Below are 16,310 nucleotides of genomic sequence, written 5' to 3'. Positions count from 1 at the left end.
GATTACTGTAATGGTGTCTTTATAGGTCTTAACGGAAAAAAAAAAAATCAATCAGGCAGCTGCAGCTGATCCACAAATGCTGGCACCAGAGTCCTTACAAACACCAATAAAGTGGACCACAACACACCTGTCCTCAAATCACTACACTGGCTTCCTGTGAGGCAAATAATACATTTTAAACTCTTGCTGCTGGTCTATAAATCTCTAAATTGTCTCGGACCAATATACATGCAAGGTGTATTAGTACTCTATGAAACATCCAGACCTCTCTGGTCATCTAGGGCAGGTGGGTATATTGTGTGTTCCAGAACCAGAACCAAACAAAGCGAAGCAGTATTTAGTTACCATGCTCCTCACCTGAAGAACAAACTCCGTCTCCTAGAATACCTGAGGTCTGCTCAAACTGTCGGTTCATTGAAATCAGGGCTTCAACCATTATTGCTCACTGCCGCACTCTTGTGACTATCCTTTATTCTCTTGTATTAATCCCCATTTGGTGTCTTTTAATTGATCTAAACTGCTTGGTTTAAATAATTTTGATTTCATTATTTTAGATGATTTTGTTTCCCTTTCCGTAATGCTTTTAATGTTTAATGTACAGCACTTTGGATGGTCTTGTACATGCAGTGTGTGATACAAATTCCCTTGCCTTGAATTTCCCAAAATTTTCATTTATTCCGACGCATTTCTGTTAATTCCCTTGAAAAGTTTGCAACTTCGAATGCAGTAGAGGTATGACTTCGTAAACAACTGGTAATAGATCTTTTTTATTTCCTTCTTTGAAAGTAATGTTGTCTGTGGTTATCCTGGCACAGCAGGAAGATGTAAGCTAAAAGGTAACACAACAAAGCATTCGTGACACATTAGCCAGGCGATCGTGATGGCGTCATTAACGCCAATCGGAGCCCCTTAGCGTGCGACAAAATCATGGCTAAACGAGGACATGTGTCAAATGAATTACTAAAGGGATGTGCAAACACAGCCGTATCTGTGTATTTATAAATGCAAATTTATAATATATTCAGATGAGTGTAAGCTATCTAGATGGCGAAGTGGACGGACAACAAGCTCGCCTTTCCCGGGGCTGGCGGAGGGGGCGTTTCATGGCGGTGGTAGACGTCGGCTCTCAAATGGAACGAAAGCCGTACCAAAACACGTCGAGGGGTTACGGTGCCCCATAACAAAGCACCGAGGCCGGTCAAGGTTCACGACAGTCCCCTCCGCCGCTCACATGCGCCGAGCCGCCGCATTGTGGGGGCACAACACACAATAGGGGTCGAGCGGGGGCTGGAAACCGAGCCTTCCCTGAACGTCACAGGGAAGCTAGCTGCGAGGCTAAAAGTAGGGTGCGTTACAACATCGCCGCCGGGGGGTTTAAACGCAGACGGGGGAGGGGGTGGTTGAGAGCAGGCCTCGGAGTTGGAAACTTGACGAAAAGACGCATAAAAGAAGGCGTTTCTGTCGGGAAGACGACAGCTGCCGCGGGAGAACGCTCGACGGTGGGGCCGGCTGAGGCGAGCGACCGTCGAGCGTCCACATTGTGACCCTGTGTCTTCCGCACAAAGGGAGGCTCGTCCCCCGCACATCCACCTCCACCTCCACCTCCTCTCTCTCTCTCCTCTTCCGAGGCGGTAATTGAAAAAAGAAGAAGAAAAGAAACACTTTCCATGGGACATTCGCTTCGACTTGATCGTGTTTACCTGCTGGCGCTCGGCCGTCAACGCTGCGATTCGGCGTGATTTTTAATCCCAAAAAAAGATCGAAGAGACGGGGATCCTCAGGAACACGGCCGCCTTTTCACTCGCTCCCGGTCGTCCTTTTGCTCTTTAAACTCGCGTGGTGGAGGCAGCGAGAAACGAGCCGTAAGCAAGCAGCGCTGAGAACAAGAACAAGACGAAGAAGAAGCGAGGAGAGGAGGTAAGCCTCCGGACCGGACCGCCCCCGCTTGCGCGCTCCCGACGCGATGCGTGCACGCGGGACCGCGCCGAGCCCGAGACCCACACTGCGCGTGCGCGCTAATGGATCAATTAAAACAGTGAGAACAAAAGATTCTTCGGGTCCATGCCAGTTTCCCATTTTTCTATTTATTTCTTGGGATACTTTTGTCACGTGGGTCAGTAGTTATCAGGCAATTGTTGTGTTCGAGATGAAACAGGCATTCCATCCATTATCTATACCGCTTATCCTCACAAGGGTCGCGGTTCCCTTCTCCCAAATTAGTAATCACTACAAAGACCATTTCAGAATGTTTGTAAACAATACAGCAGGGATGGGCAACTCAAATGGTGGAGGGGGGGGGGGGGGGCACCATTATTCTTCAGCGCTCCTGGGGGGTCACATAGGACCACACACTTCCTAACCAGATCTATGACAAAAATGTTATTTTAAATACGGACAATGTATGTGCTCTTAATATATTAGGCATGGCTCATACCACTTTTTCATTTCGGACACCACTACTGCAGCCTAATCCTTATCTAATAGTGTCTCTAATGTCAGCAACATAAAACAATTACATAAAGTACATCACAAGGTCCGCTGATAGTGTAGTGGTACACACGCCTGAGTTGTGTGCGGGCAGCGTGGGATCGATTCCCGCTCAGTGACAGTGTCTATGTGTGCCCTGCGACTGGCTGGCGACCAGTTCGGGGTGTAGTCTGCCTTCGCCCATTGACGGCTGGGATAGGCTCCAGCAACTCCCCGCGACCCTATATAGGATAAGCGGTTTGGAAGATGACATAAAGTACATCACACTCATCAGATATGCTAAGTATTAAATGAAGTAATACGTGTGGATTGCTACTGACGTATTTTGCTTGTTGAACTTGGCGGTTACAGTTTTACACTGATCAACCTATCAGAGGATGGAGGAATGCTGATGTTATTTTGGGTCCTGGGAGGACGAATTTAAAATCTGAAAAAGAAACAGTCCCATTGGTAATTTAGTTAAAGTTCCATGGGCCAGCACGACTAATTCTGAAGGCCCTGGGCAGGTTAGATTGACATGGCAACATATGCAAAGAGGCTGAAATCTGATTGACTGACAAAAAAAATAAATATAGTCAAGTCAAGCCAAATTTGATGCAACCTTTAATCACAGAAGCATCTCAAAGGGCTTCACATGCTCACAGTTGACAAGTATCAACGACATCCCTTGATCTTAACCCTAGGAGGACAAGGAAGAACAAAAACAAAAAACATTTGGGTTATATATAGATATAAATATAAAGAAATCACTGACAACTACAAACACATACTGGTAGCAGTGCAGCCAAGAGAAATGTTACCAAATAAACAGAATAAACTATTGAAAATAAATACCGGTTTATACAAATTGATGGAACAAATATTGGAATTTAGGTTGTAAATGTAGGTCAGTGTTTTTGATAGTGTTAAAATCAACAGAGAAGGCTCTTCTGGCCCTGATGGCTCACTACTAAGTGGCACCAGTGTTTTTGTTTTTGTACTACTGCAGTTCACACACAGCATCAGTGTATTGTGGGCCTACGTTTGCACACTATGTGACACACATTCAGAAGCTTTGTTAATCGCTGTACAAACATGCAAAAGCACTCCAGGCCCCTCATCCGCCTCCTCGGTTCACATTTTTCCAGAAGCAAGCGAGCCACCGAGCTAAGACGTGTTATGTCACCACGTCTGCATGCTTGGCTCGCGGAAATATAGGAGATTTTGATTGCCCAGCTTTCATGTCATGGGATGCCGAACCCTCAAACTAGTGAAGAAGAATTTACTTAATTGGATTTTATTTTCAATAGAAAATACATATTTTACAGTTCGAATTGAGCTAGCTCAATAAATACTTAGTCTAGATAAAGCTACACAGCTGTCTGCATAGTCATTTGAATTCGTTGTATGAGGTGCTTGCAGCTAAGCTTGGAGACGTTCAAGCTAAATGGTATTTTTTTTTTCAATTATTTGTCCAAATCGGAACGAAATTACAGGTCGACCATATTGGCTGTTCGATTGTACTTTATAGGTTTCACTGTAACTAAACGAAAAATATATCCATCCATCCATTATCTATACCGCTTATCCTCACAAGGGTCGCGGGAGAAAAAATATACTGCTACATAAATCATTATTATGACGATAACCATAATTAAAGCAATGGCAAATGACAAGTCTTCAAAATGTTCATCAGACTTCGACCTCATGTCAAAACACACAAGATGATGTTATAGACAAAAAAATCTTCAATTTAGCATCAGCCAAGCCATCTGTTCAGGAAAAATCAATCCGATTGGGTGAATTCCCTAGTCCGAGTTTGCCAAAATACACAAGCTTTGAGATTCAGCCAAAATGGCTGCTTCAAACCAAAATTGCAGACTTCCTGCACGTTTTTGGGCCATTCTTGAGACTTTTTGGTGCTTTTTGTTATCAGAAAAACGTCCACCCAATTTCATGCTGATCAGTAAAACTGGTGTTCAGTGCTGATTGCTTTTCTAACTTTAAGGTGCACTGAAATTGCCCCAATTAGCTGCTTCAAACTAAAATGACCAACTTCCTGTTCAATTTGGTCTCTTAGACTTTTTGGTATGCACTTTTATGTTAGACATCTACACCCAATTTTGTGTTGATTGGTGAAACTGGTATCTGTGATTTTTTCTAACTTTCTATGAAGGTGCGAACCCAAGCATTTGCTCGAAATAGCTGCTTCAAACCAAAATGGCAGATTTCCTGTTCAGTTTCTTTTATAAGTACTGAGACTTATTGGTGCGTTCTGTTATGATAGACATGTCCACTCAATTTCATGCTGATCGGCAAAACTGGTGTCTGGGGCCAATATTTTCAGACATTCGAGGGGACACGACTGACTATTGTGACCCCCAACACTTGACTTGTACTCAATGCCGCATTGACTCACCCCGCAGGGACGGGCAGCGGGCTGATGTTTCAACTTTTACATCCCCACATTTCCATTTTAATTGCGATGGCTGCTGCGCGGAAAGGCCTCCGGGGGGGTCAACGCAAGGCGTAGAGGCTTGACGAGGCCCTGATTACATTTAATGCGAAGCAGCTAAAGCTCGGCCAGATAATTGCAAGCACATGACTGTCGTTTTGGATCATGTAGACCTCTTAACAGTATTGTAAGTGTACTTTTATTGCAAGGTAATGCAGATTTATTCCAGCCTAAGTGCAAAGGTAGAGGTACCTAGCACGATCAATGCTAATATGCTAATCAATTACACTTCATAGATTATTAAAAGTATACAGTATTACTTTAATTTTGAGCATTTATTTTAGGGACTAATGCATTGGAAACCCTCAGGTCTATCCATCTATTAATACATCCCATCCCATCACGTAACTCAAAAATAGAAGCCATCAAATTGTGTGTCTGTATATTCATGGACCATATTGATGCACTGCATGCTTATCCATCTCCCCTAAAAAGAAAAAGTAACCCACAATAAGCATGTTTGTGAGTTAAATTGAGTTAAAGTGTGTGTGTGTGGTTGTGTTCATGGGTCAGTGTGACCTGATGTATTTTACCCATACAAATATAAATAAACACATTTGTTTGTGTGCTAGATCCTGGGAAATTTTGTATGTGTGGTTGTGTTCATGGGTCAGTGTGACCCACTGCATGATAAAAAAAAGTTTGCCCAAAAAAGACAGCGAACTTGTTTGTGCTTTGAATTGGAGTGTGTGTGTGTGTGTGTGTGTGTGTGTGTCGGGTGGCGGCGTGTCAGTGTGATTCACTGCATGTTTAACAATTGAAAAAGGGAAAAGTAAAATGAAAAAACAAAACAGGACATTTTTGTTGGTGTGTTAAATACGGTAAATACGGTAAATTATGTTCATGGGTCCATGTTTCCCGTTTCATGCTGAACTGTCCAAAATAGAACTCTATAGTTTATGTGTTAAATTAGGGTAAACTGTGTGTGTGTTCATGGGCCAGTGTAACCCGTTACATGTTTTAACCTCTGAAAAGAAAGGAAAGGAAACCAAAAAAAATGAGCACAATTGTTTGTGTGTTATCAATGCTAGTCCTTAGCCCGTGGCTGACGTTTTGCTTTGTATGTTAGCATTAAAAGCTGGCGGACGTTCTAAGGCAAAGTTACGCAGTTGTTTTAAATACTGCACACATCTTTGTTTTATGCTTTGTTTAAAATGAAACATCAATAAGGAGTGGAAATAAATAACTTGAATCCTCTTTATTGAAGTATTATTCAGTATAGCTGCCAAAATGCTGGTTGTCGTGAAGTGACTGATTTCGCGACCACCCTCAAGTGCTTGTATCTTACATTTTTCATCTTACATCTTTCAAGTCAAAGCAAAAATTCTGCCGAGTGCTGACTTGTATCTCCAAAAACTCTAAAACTCCCAAAAAACGAAGTCGGGTCACTTATAAATCAAGGTACCACTGTCTTGTATTGTGGATGGAGAGTGATTCCAAACATATTAGTTGTAGTATTGTTTCAACAAGTGTGCTCGGGTCCCATCAATACTCAGAACAACGGGTGAGATCAAAAAACTCTGATTCCGAGCACATCGGTTCCCTGTCAGTTCATCCTGGTGCGCTCATTTTAGCCGATTAGCCTCAGGCGAGATTATATCAACATGATTAAGCGGCACGGGCATGATGGACGGTGACCTACATGAGAAAAGGGGGTGCGCCACTTCTGGGCCCCCATCTCGGGCCCCAAGGTCACGCCTGCTCGGCTTTGTCATAGAAATCCTTTGGATAAAATTTAACCCCTGGAACGAAACTGAACCCCACCCCCCACCACCACTACCACCACCACCCCCCTTTCTACCATCCCCCTAAAACGCTCATCTTGCATCAACATGGGGGGAAAAAAGGGCTGGGTTCCCGTGGCATCAGAGATGGCAGCAGATTGCACCGATGAGCGTGAAGTGTGCTATCGCGACGTTGTCATTGTACTGTTGCTGCAAGTTCAGCAGTGTGCATGGCGAGGCAGTAGATGTCACTGGATGCACTTCAGAGGTTGTAAAATTTGTGACGACAACTACAGAAAAACACTGGACCTTTTTTGTTATTCTTCATTCTCTGCAGGTCAATTCAGGAAATAATTATACTGTTTGGAATTTCAGACTGGTATTGTCATTTGTGAATAAAATGGAAATGTTAATTTTAGCCAAACATTTCTATAAATAACAGAATCTGACAATTGCAAGGGTCTTTTCATTTTTGCAGAGCTTTAAATATAATATCTACTGCGAAACTAGCAATGGCTCATTCTTTCGTGCTATCAAAGTAAATTTTGTAGAGTACATTTTACTCTAGAAAAATACTATATTTGGTCCCAGTCTAAATAGAGTAAAATTTTCACTTGGAAGAGAATTTTACTCAAAGTAGTGGATGCATTATACTCCAATTAAAATCAACTTTTTATTTGCTGAGAACTTAAGTTACTCACATTACCGGTAAAAAAAATACTATCCATCCACCCATTAATTATGCAAACTACTTATCCTCACAAGGGTCGCGGGCGTCCCGGAGCCTATCCCAGCTGTCTATGGGCAGTAGTCGGGATACACCCTGAACTGGTTGCCAGCCAATTGCAGGGCACGCAAAAACAAACAACCATTCACACCTAGGGACAATTTAGAGTGTCAAATTAACCTATCCATGCATGTTTTTGGAATGTGGGAGGAAACCGAAGTACCCGGAGAAAACTCACCGCAGGCACGGGGAGAACATGCAAACTCCCCACAGGAAGACCGGGGACGGATTCAAACCCACGGCCTCTGCACTGCGAGGCGGACGTGCTTACCAGTCGACCGCCGTGCCGCCCCAAACAAACACTATGCAAGTCAAATCTACTCAAAAACTCTCCATGTTGTTTTATTTGTTGTCACTTGCTGCTTTTAAACACAAGGAGGTGCTCTGAGACCTCCATGATCACCATATCCCTCTCTCCCCTTTCTGTGCGTGTGTGGCATCATTGTCAGCCACGTGCCGAGGTCGTTTGTTGTGTTCATGAGGTGGACAAGCCGTTTAAAAGCATGACAAATGAGCGCTCATCACACTCTTGCTAACAGGCCTCGGAAGCCTGAAAGCATCTCAGCAGGCGCAATTGCGCTCCTGTACTATGAGAAGCACTTTTTTTGACTCCTTAAAATCGGTACATTTGCCATGAAATTGGATTTTCGCTCAGTAGAAATGAGAGGTTCCACATCTCAACTTGTGAAAAAAAACGTTCCCCCTCAGGTTCCACTGGACTGCCACATCTTTAAATTGACATTAATTTCTGACATATTTGCATAGATATTCCCTTCAAATGGTGTGGAATTCACATTTCAGTCCATTCCCTCTCCTCTGATTTCTAGCAAAAATAAAAGCAAATATTTTCCTAAGAGCAATTAAGGCGGCTTGTGCGCTTTTCCTTCTTCTTCCCTGCAGCCTCATTAGCTCAATAAACGAGCTTGCTTTTGCATTTCTCCACCTTTAATCTTGAAGGCATGTTTATGGATTATGTATGCGGCTTCATCAACACTGCATTTTTTATTCATGCGCTTAACCTGCAAACATAAGAAGCGTGACATTTAAGTCTCAAGTTTACCTTTAAAATGTGGACTTATACTCCACTGCGAAAAGCACACAAAGTGCAGTTAAAGTGTGTATAATATTGTGTGGGAGGTTATTATGTGAAAATGTAACCTACGTCAGTGTTTCCCAAGCTCATTGAGTCAAGACATAGTTTTTAAATGAGAATATTTTCAGGGTGCATCAATAACCAAATACAGTATATCACAAAAAATAAATACAGTGAGCTCCGGTTTATCACCATAGTGTGTATGAGTGTTTCAGGAGTGTGTATGAGAGCATTTGAATAGTGTGTATGAGAAGTTTTTTAACGGTGTGAGAATGTTTAGGAGTGCATGTAGGCAGAAAAAAATTCTACAGTGACCATGAGAGCATTTTAACAGTATAAAAGTTTGTGAGATTATAGTACTGTCTTAGAGTGAAAGAAAATCAGGTGGGAGGGTTTCAGTAGCGTGTGAGAGTTTCGTTAGTGTGTATGAGAGCGCTTCAGTAGTTTTTATGAGGGTGTGAGAGCATATCATTTTTGTGTGTGAAAGCATTTTACCTGTGAATGTGAACAAAAAGATCAGTTGTGCGCGTGAGAGCATTTTTTGTGTGCATTTCATTTCATTTGTGTTTTTGAGAGCATTTCAGTAGTGTGAATGAGAGCGTTTTCACTCATGGGCATGAGAGTGTTTTAGTGGAAGTGAATGTGAGTGGAAAAAAATGGTAGCCTGCGTGAGAGCCTTTCATTAGTGTGTGAGAGTGTGTATGAAAGTGTTTAAATTGTGAATATAGAAGTTATGGTAGTTTGAACAAATGATACTGTGAGTGCAAGCTTTCTTTAAAGATATGAATACACAATGCAATGGTTTGAACAGATAGCGTGTGGCACAAGTGTTGAGCATGTTGTGTTTTGTATCTAGATTTGTGAAAAATGACGTCAATGTTCTGAGACAAGTGTCAAAGTGATTGGCAAAAACTGTAAATGTCAATGTAGTATAGAAAATACAGAGCACATTACACAAACCTGGTGATTATACATAAAAGGCACCTTGCGTGTCGTTGCTTTTGCTTTGTTTCTGAGCATGCAATTGTTCCCTATTGTTGTGTTGGGTACTGGCAGCAATCAATCAGTGGCTATTGAAACGCAATCAAGACGCACACGCACGAACACACACAACTATAAGAACAACAAGTGCTCTCCAATTTAGCGACACAATGGCACGTGATTGCCCGGTCGCACGTTTTGGTCAAGTGACTTTTCCAAACAATCTCACTCTGGTGGCCGAGCCGCTTTCTCTCTGTGACTCATGGGTTTCTTTTTTTATTTGTTTTTTAGAAAGTTACACATCACTGTGTCTTTTGCCAAACGATATCAATATCAGATCATCCTGCTAACTAACTAACTAACTAACTAACTAACTAACTAACTAACTAACTAACTAACTAACTAACTAACTAACGAGCAATAGTCTTTTTCAAGATCTGTTTGTATTGTATTTATTTATTAGAACACCAATTGCAATTCATAACACATGGACAAAAATTATGGGGACTTCTACAAGCAGTGAAAACAAATAAATCACCAAATGCCGTTCCCTCCCCAGTTCTTATCTTATACCAAAACGCATCCAAGTGTCTCTATGGCCCAACCAAAGAAAGAGTCAATGTTAAGTTTAATGACAGAATCAGTGTCATATAAGTGTAAAATGATGACGTTGTATTGGATTATTAGATGGTGCAGGTGTACCTAACAAAGCAACTAGATATTTATTTTGTCTTGCAGCTTTTTTTCCCTTTTTTTTCTTTTGTAAACTGACTTTTTTTTCTTTGTTATTTTTCTTGCTTATCTGAAGCAGTAATTTCCAGCTCGTTGGTTAATTTGTCTCCGGGCGTGAAAGCAAGTCGTCATTAGCAGCGATACATCCATTTGTTTATTAGCGTCGCGGAATGCGGCCAACACATTTCACAAAGACGAGATGTTTTCATCTATTTTTAATGATGGGAAAATAACATAAAATATGTGCATTGTTCCATCTGTGCTGCAGGTGGGGCCAGAATCACATTTAAACATTTTGACGCTTGTGTGAAGAACATCCCCCGTCCAACACCACCCCCTTTCTTTAATTAGCTACATTCCAATAGACCACCTCTTTTTTCCCCACGTTTCGCTCTGCTGGCCTTTTGCTGGGTTTCAACTTGTTTTTCCAAAACATACAACACTACTGCCAAGAAAAAGCCAAACACCTAAAACAAACTATCAGCAAATCTTTCTTGAGAAAAAAAAAAAAAACGAGCCATGTTATTTTTTACTTTGTGTTCCCAGGGAGGCAAACAAAGGCAATGATTTATGGCAGGTTCAGTGGCCCAATCGGAGCTCAGTGTTCCGTTTACTGATTGTCTCTTATTTTATTTTAAGCATCATGATAAACATTCACACTCAAGCTGTTGCACATTGCCGCCCTCACGTCTCATTGTAATCAGTTGTCCTTTCACAATAAAAAAAGTGTTTAAAAAAACAAAAACAAGACAGAGAAGGTCCCCAACTAATATTCACTAATATTCGTTCGTTGTTCCAACAGAGCAGAGAGAATACATGCTTGTATTGTTTTATGCTGTTTGTATGAGTTGCTGCTCCATGTGTGTGTTAAAGTCCCATCTGTCTAAAGGTTTATAATTACAAAAACGTCGATGGTAATTTATATAAGGCCGTCTATGACATTTAGCATTAAGCTAGCAGACTTTCATTAGAAAATAAATGCTGTATGATATATGTTATTGTTTGGTTGAAAATGTAGGTGTTTAGATATACAACATTTAATTCTCTTTTGTTGCATGTGTGTCAGTTTTACCGAAAACCTCAACTATAGGAGTGACAAACAGATTGAAGAAATCATGCTTAGCTTATTATCTGTAGAACTGTGCGAACTGGAGAGTCTTCTTTTCATTTTGTCAAAGTGATATTGTCCGATCGTGTCCTATTTCTTGACCGCGAGAGAGTGATATTTCTTGACCGCGAGAGAGTGAGAACAGGTATGAAAGATTATTTTAAAGAGTATGTTTGAATACGTTACAGTTTGTTTTAATGAGTGTAATGATGTGTTTAAAGCGGATAAGAGGGTTAAAATATTTTTAAAAAACGTTTTATATGGTGTAGATCTACATTGGAGATTTATCGTTGGTGGGTCTGGAACGTATCCCCAACGATAAATGGTGGTTAACTGTAGAGCCGATTTGTTACTGTATGGTAGAAGAGTGTCACTTTATTACGTCCGATCTGATGGCTGCGATGTCATAATGCTCTTTGCTGTTTACAGCCACCAGGGGGGATATTCGTTCCAGATTAACCAACGTTGGAATCCTAAAAAAAAAACAAACAAAACCAAACAATTTTGGGGGGCTTTTTTTTTTGCTGTGTCAGCCTGGTGATGTCATGGCGTCAGTCGGCCGTGATAGTCCCATATTCGATTTAAAGACGACTAGCTCACAAATGTTGTTAATCACGGGCGATGATATGTCACAAATCCGGCTGCATTCTAATATTCTGGATGGTAATAACGCGGTGAGGTCTGTGGTGCTAATATTTTACGTCGCCTATAAAATATTCTCCGCCGCAGGTTTTTACAGGATGTTTCTCGGGTCGTCCTAACTTTCTGAGTCATTCTGCTAATCATAAAAGAGCCACCACAAAAATTGCACTGCACAAACCACACGAAAAACTCATAACGGCGCTTTTATAGTGCAAGAATTGAATCTGTGCACCAGACAAACAATTCAAAAGAAAAGATGTTTGAAGTTACTTACAGATTGTTCTTTTAGATTGGAGAATAGAAACAACGTGGGACATTAAACCTTTTCATAGTATTAAAAACACTGGCAAAGCAAAAAAGATCAACTCACATAAACAACTGCTGCTGCTTGTCTTTTATTGACCTGCTATTACCCTGCACACCTTCTCTGCGACATGTCATTAGAAAGAAAAAACAGCCCTGCAAAAAACAACAAACAGAAGAGTGACGGAAAACCGCAGAGACCAAATATATCTGTCCGGTTGGAGAAAACACGACCTACTGAGTGACTGACTGACCAACCGACTAACAAACCTACTAACCGACCGACTGACTGACCAATGAATCAACAGACCGGCCGACAGACTGCCTGGCTGAGCAACTAACCAAATTACTGGCTGACTAACCGACTGACCAACTGACTGACTGATTAACCGACCAACTAACTCGTTGACACTAAACGGATACTAACTAACCAACTAATCAAGACGTCTGCGCAGTTGTGGGAGTGAACGAAGCTGATTTGTTTCCCAGCCAATGGAAGCGGCTCTTCTCATTTCCTTTAAATTCAAGGCAGGAGAGGTGTACAGTACAGCCTTTTAATAATATGGAAGCCGAAATAGACTTGATTAGAGTCCATACATAAGATCGAAGAGCGAAAAGTGCGTTTATAAGGAACTGCAAGCAGACCTTCACGGGTGGATGACGTAAAGTTGGCCAGGGCCTGCGCTTTGATCAAATTCACCAGAATCATGTTATGCCACCTGTGCCAACTTAGACCTGGTTGCACCTAGTCTTAAGTCTAGTCTGCTTTCAGTCACCAAATTGTCAAGTGCGCCGGGGGCCGTTAAAAAAAAAACGTCCTCGGTATGCTGGAACACCCAGTAAGGCGCAGCACTGGCTGCCAAATTCTCAAACACGGTAAACTAGACTTGCCCTGGCACAAAAATGAATCATTTTTTTATGCCGAGCGCAAACAGGGCTCACTAGCTGACCGACCGACTGACCAACCATCCAACCAACTCTCTAAGTGACCGACTCATTAACTGACCAACTGACTGACAGATCAATCGACTGACTAGCTGACTGACCTATCGGCAAACTAACAGAAAACAAATAAAACTATCCTTTGTGTGTAAGCGCATTTGAACATCTTAGTCCGCATCAACAGCCATGGTCTGCTAGCATGGCCACTTTAGAGCGTCTCGTTGTAGGATGTGAGTGCTCGCACTTCACGAATAGGATTAACGTGACAGCCAGCATTTGGAGCAGTGCTTCACGCTGGCGTGGCTGCTTTAGAGCGCCTCGTTGTCATGGAGTGGAAAAGTCCCGGTGGGATATATTCCAACCACTAGATGATGGCTGATACATATGATGCACAGGCATAAGATTCTGCCTGTATAAATTTGATGTTTGTAGCATGCTTATGTAAACACATGGTTACAATATTATTTCAAGTCTGCTGCTGTATTGATACTTTGGGGTTTTGAGAGCTCAGAATTACACTACATTCATTCATTCCAGTTTTTTTTTGCCTTTTATTGTGCTGTCAGGCAAGCACCTCGTAAAAGTCATCTTTATACAAGCTGAGAGCACTCAGGAAAAAGAAACTTCCGCTGACAGTTCGAGAGTCTTGCACGAACGAAGTCAAATAATACAAAAACACACTCACACACATTCCACATTAGAACAAGATGGAGTCACAACATCTAGACTGACGATTTGAACCCTGAACTCAACTGTCGCGTCTGTCCAAGTCACTTCGGGACGCATGCACGCCTCATGAATATTCATATACTCATTTGCATATTTTACACATCACTGCCACCGGGAGGGAAACATTGCTTTCCCCCTTCACAAAATGCTGTACGCAGCTCAAGAAATGAATTGCACTAGCCAGAGACTCTTACACATTCAGAATAATATAGTGTACAAAACCTACTTTGCAATATAAAGTACGTTGACATCCAAAGCAATTTTTCCCCTTAGCAAATGATATAAAGTCTGTGTTTTCCTTTATTAAAACCTTTAATAAATGTGGGACCATTGTTTTATGTCATATTTGAACATTTCTAACTTTCACATAATTAAAATAAAGAAACTCTGCCTTTGAAGAAGTAGTACGAGTTCTTAAAGGACAGAGCCCTGGAATTTTCCCAAAATGGCTGTGTGTGAAACTGGTGTCTGAAAATGGCTACTTCAAACCAACATGCCCGACATCCTTTTGTATTAGCATGGTTCCTTCTGACAACTGAGCCAGTTTTGGGGTTTGTGTTGGGGGGAAATCCAAATATCCAAAGACCAGACTGGACTTGTATCTTCCCTGAGGCTGAGTGTTGTGGTTACATGTCATCGACATTTAGCATCTGCTACGTGGACCATCCTAATGTCCTTAAAGTGGACGGCTTCTGGTAAAGACACAGCTTTTCGAACCGATATTAGCACATCTATGGTGTTTCATTATACTGTATGTTAGCATTAAGCTGTAGAAGTTGTTTTTCCGCTCACCACAGTTGAGGTGGCAGACAAACCAGAGAGCTTATGATTAAACGGGTGAGTGACAATTAGTTGTGCTAGTTGATTAGTTGCATGAGGTGATGATTAGGTTTTAGGTTAGCAGTAGATGAGTGAACTGAAATTACACCAGTGAGGTAATGTAGTGTTGACACCTAGACGGGTGAGATTTAGATGAGTGACTGTAATTTATGAGTTAAATTGGGTGAGGTGGTTAAGTTGGGTGAGGTGATGAACAATAGTTGGGTTAGGGGACAATTTGAAGCATGGATTAAGAATTAGATGGGTGTGGTGAAGAACAGTCCTGTTAGGTGATTTGGTGGGTGTGATGATGACTAGATGGGGGTGGTGGCAATTAGCTACTCCAGCTGATGATTAGTTGGAGTTGATAAGATGATTATTTGATGGGTTAGGCAATGAGTGGATGGATTGGTTGGTTGGTTTGTTGTGTGTATTGACGAGTAGTAGACGGGTTTGGTAATGGTAAATTGTGCGCAAGCTAACATGGGTGAAGATGAGTAGACTGTGGAGGAAATGAATAGGTAGGTGAGGTCACAATGAGTTGTGCTAGCAGATGTTTTAGTCGGGTGAGATAAGGACTAGAAGAGTGAGTTGATTAGTTGTGTGAATTGCCAATTAGAAGATGAGTTTGGTGTTGATAAATCGAGTGAGATGAGGAGTAGACGGGCATGATGATGACAAAATGAGAGGATTAGATCAGGTTAGTTGATTAATACACAACTTGATAATTAGTCGCAATAATTCTTGATTAGAGGGGTTTGATGAGGATTAGTTGGGTGGGGATGTTAAAAGTAAGAAATAACCACATCTATAAATATACACAGGAGACAAAGGGAGGTTGTTGTGTTCATGTTGTGTGTTCAGAGAAAGGTGAAGCAGGCAATTTGTCCTGTGCGTGTGTATGTGTGTGAGAGAGCGTGCATGTGAGTGATGGCTTGTGCCGGCACAGAAGTGCTATGTGCGTGCACCCGAGTGTGAAATGAACGCCACTGTCTACCCGACTAGGCCCCTCCTCTGACCCACACGGCACCGCCAGGGAACACCAATAAGTCAGTCAGCCAGTGTGTGTGTGTGTGTGTGTGTGTGTGTGTGTGTATGTGTGTGTGTCTGTTTGTGAAAAAGAAAATGAAATGACTGCATTTTCGGCAATTTGACATTTAAAGCAGTGTTTGTAGGTCAGCCCTGGTAGCCTGGCTGTGAGAAAAATGTTGCACGTATTAGTCAATTGGACTCATTTGTGCTGTTAGCGTAGCGACTATCATGCTAACGAGCGAGCTAAATGTTGTCTGTTTGTCCCTCTGGTGCTGACTCGCATCTGCCAACAGAGAGAATGTGAGCAAGTGGAATAGTGGAAGTCATCAATCTTTCTTGTTTTGCACAATACAGTGAAAGTTGTCATATAACTATATTGCGGAATTCCAAATGGTGTATTTTACATCCATTCATATATATGTGTATATATATATATA

General features: G+C 41.7%; 2 protein-coding genes across 11 annotated transcripts in view; one reads left to right on the top strand and one right to left on the bottom strand.

Moving 5' to 3' along the window:
• The window catches only part of LOC147143346 (ubiquitin-conjugating enzyme E2 E2), a 35,625-nt gene extending 33,659 nt beyond the window's left edge, over nucleotides 1–1,966 (bottom strand). Inside the window, exon 1 of the mRNA XM_086039218.1 lies at nucleotides 1,701–1,966. The gene's annotated coding sequence lies outside the window, so the exon portion shown is untranslated. The remainder of the gene's footprint in view (nucleotides 1–1,700) is intronic.
• The window catches only part of znf385d (zinc finger protein 385D), a 107,491-nt gene continuing 92,334 nt past the window's right edge, over nucleotides 1,154–16,310 (top strand). For 3 of the 10 annotated variants that reach the window (XM_086039207.1, XM_086039204.1, XM_086039203.1), the window contains exon 1: nucleotides 1,298–1,917. The gene's annotated coding sequence lies outside the window, so the exon portion shown is untranslated. Of the gene's footprint in view, nucleotides 1,918–7,703; nucleotides 7,803–16,310 lie in introns of those variants that run through there. The other 7 variants (XM_086039211.1, XM_086039202.1, XM_086039214.1 and 4 more) reach the window with 6 other exon arrangements.

This window comes from Filicampus tigris, chromosome 8 (assembly GCF_054856515.1).
Source record: "Filicampus tigris isolate MCC_2025a chromosome 8, RoL_Ftig_1.0, whole genome shotgun sequence".
Classification (NCBI taxonomy): domain Eukaryota; kingdom Metazoa; phylum Chordata; class Actinopteri; order Syngnathiformes; family Syngnathidae; genus Filicampus; species Filicampus tigris.
The sequence above is the reverse complement of the archived record's forward strand: the minus strand, read 5'-3'. Positions and strand labels throughout refer to the sequence as shown.